The sequence below is a fragment of the Haliaeetus leucocephalus genome, unplaced genomic scaffold (genome assembly GCF_000737465.1).
Source record: "Haliaeetus leucocephalus isolate CR32 unplaced genomic scaffold, Haliaeetus_leucocephalus-4.0 Scaffold992, whole genome shotgun sequence".
NCBI lineage: Eukaryota > Metazoa > Chordata > Aves > Accipitriformes > Accipitridae > Haliaeetus > Haliaeetus leucocephalus.
In genome coordinates, this window is record NW_010973428.1 from 3,984,810 (window position 1) to 3,987,157 (window position 2,348).

A 2,348-nucleotide genomic window follows, 5' to 3' on the forward strand; every position below is an offset into this window, starting at 1 on the left:
AAGGAGGGAAAGCATGGAGAAGTGTCCTTTTCTCACCTGTTTATAACAGGTAGGAAAATATTTATTACGAGCTGCATGTATCTCCTAGGACAATGCAGTTCAGGTTTCCTCTGGGAGGCTCATCCTTTCTTATGTAGTCCATCAGCAAGGTCAGAGATGACAGACAGTTCCATAGCCTGTGCATGGGCTTAGGTAATTCTACAAAAGAGAAGGACTATTGGCATGATGACAGCAGGGTATGATACTAGATGAAGGAAGCCAGGATGTGTGGTGCTAATATATTTACTTTTTAACTCATCATAGTTTGTTCTTCTGTTTATCCTGGAACTCAAAGGCAGACTTACCTGTACGTGCTTTATCTCACCCATATTAGAAGTCTGCTTGTGCTCCTTTCATTTACAAATTGCTCGTGCTCAAGCTCTTTGTTTAGGCACAACCTTTTTCCAGCATGTGTCAGGAAACCCTATGCATTCAGGGAAAGCTTCTCCCACCCTGTAACACATAAACACCTTAATTAGTATGTGTATATAATACGAGTATAAATAGTGTACTGCAGAGATAAGCTAAATTTAAGGCGAAATACAGGATCTGTATTCCACCACTGAAATTAATCTGCAAATACTGCAAGAAATACTGTTTAGAATGATACTACCCTATTTATTGATTTAATAGTTCTGTAGATACAATACGTATGATAGGCGGGGACTTACAGTCAGCAAGCACACTGTCAGCTGGATTGAAACTACAGTTCAATGTCTCAGAAATTAACATTTTTTGCATTTAATAATTTTTAATCATAACTTTGCACTTAATAAAAAAAAATAAAAAGCACATAAAGGAGGTTTTCAAACCGAGTTTGCTGTTATCACTCAAAACATGCCTCCATTTCCTGCTCTGCCACTCTGTGACCTTCCTCCTTTTCCACTCTCAAATCAGCTTCCCAGCATATTGACTGCCCCTCCCAATTTGGTGTCATCTGGGAACTTGCTGAGGATGCATTCATTCCACCTTGTCACTGAGAGCATCAGTGAAGATGTTGTACAGGGCTGGCCCCAGTATCAACCCCTGAGGAACGCCCCTTCTAACTACCCACCCAAACATCATCTAAGTCTTCGCAAAGGCTTGCGCCAAAGTTTTCCCAGGGACTGCTGTGAGGTGGACTGGTCTTTTGTTCCCTGGACTTCTGATTGTCTTTTTTAAAGGTGGACATAACATTTTCTTTTTATTTGTTGTTTATTTTTGTATTTCAAAGTCACGTAGAACTGCTGCATTTGCTATCAGGTGAACTCATTTTGTGAAACTAAAATCAATGCCAAACACAACCAGAGCGAGCTTCACACTGTTGTAACCTGCTGCCACACTCCATGCTCCCATGGGGGTGCACCACTTCTCCTGCTGCCCTGTCAGAAGCTATGGATCCTACCCTTTTACCAAGCACATCTGAATCATAACATTTGCAATACCTTAAAAGCCTTCCAAGACCCTTCCAAAACACACACATAAAAATGATATAATTCTGTATGTACTGTCAATAAGCCCGATGAAGATGGGCTGTACCAGTCAGTTTTTCCTATCTCTCACACCATCAATTCCAGCTCCAGTTCACAGAACCACCTTGCTAATTTCTCTGGCGTTGTCAGCCTTTCACCCGGTCTGTGAAGAGAAGATAATTGCTGCTTCAATCTCTGTCTCTGGCCTGAGAAGAGGGTTTGAAATATTATGTGGCCTGGAAGGAAAATAAGATGCAGAAAAAGAAGAGGGATGGAAGGAGATTTTTAAAAGGAATAGAATGCTGTTCCTCCCTTCTTCCCCTTTTAGTGCATGAATCTGTGATCTCTAAGCTTTTTACCCGGAGGCTGTGTTTTAACCACTTGCAAGTATCTAACCTTTTCAAAACACCTTGCAATGTAATGCTCTTTGTGAGAACGCTGCTATGCTACACAATCCTGTGGCGAACTACCACAAAGTCCCGAGGACAAAGTGGGCCTATCTGTTACAAATAAACCCCACCAAATTACAAAAGGGAGCGCGTCCCTCCTCTGGCAATCCCTGTGCTGCGGGGAGGCAGGGTGGGCCCCCCCCACCGTCGGTCCCCAGCTCCCCCCAGCCCCTGTAGGGCTGTGGCTGCCCCCGTCCCTTCTGACGGGACCCGCCAGGCAGGGCCAGCCCGAAATGGTCTGACTCCCTCGGGACCCCACGCATGGGGCTGAAGGGTCAGCTGAGGGAGAGGCATTTGCGTAAGAAAACAAATTTCAACCTGTTTTAAATTCAAATGGCAGCGGGGGCCGCGCCTCAACACCCCCCCCCCGCCTTCCCCGGGGGTCGGTAAGGGGAGCGGGGAGCCCCGG